Here is a 268-nt window from a genome sequence, read left to right as displayed (position 1 = left end):
TTCATCTTGTATAGGGTGTAGGAAGTGGAAAAACGCAATTCTGAGCTGTCCATCTGCCTATACGGAACCCAAATTTCCTCAGGAATCGAATGGAAGAGGTTTTAAGGCTCTATCTCTCATAGTTTCCGAGATAATCGCGAAAAACGAAAATGCCAAAAAAAATTAATTTAATTCATCTTGTATAGGGTGTAGGAAGTGGAAAAACGCAATTCTGAGCTGTCCATCTGCCTATACGCAACCGAAATTTCCTCAGGAATCGAATGGAATA

The 268-nt window shown here is 39.6% G+C and overlaps 1 protein-coding gene across 3 annotated transcripts in view; it reads left to right on the top strand.

The window, feature by feature from the left end:
- LOC107037425 (matrix metalloproteinase-2) overlaps positions 1-268 on the top strand; it is a 114,259-nt gene that overhangs the window by 34,662 nt on the left and 79,329 nt on the right. The window lies entirely within an intron of this gene.

This window comes from Diachasma alloeum, unplaced genomic scaffold (assembly GCF_001412515.2).
Source record: "Diachasma alloeum isolate Michigan unplaced genomic scaffold, Dall2.0 Dall_scaffold_00219, whole genome shotgun sequence".
In the NCBI taxonomy this organism is placed as follows: Eukaryota; Metazoa; Arthropoda; class Insecta; order Hymenoptera; family Braconidae; genus Diachasma; species Diachasma alloeum.
Note: the sequence above shows the minus strand (reverse complement) of the source record. Positions and strands in the feature narration are given on the sequence as shown.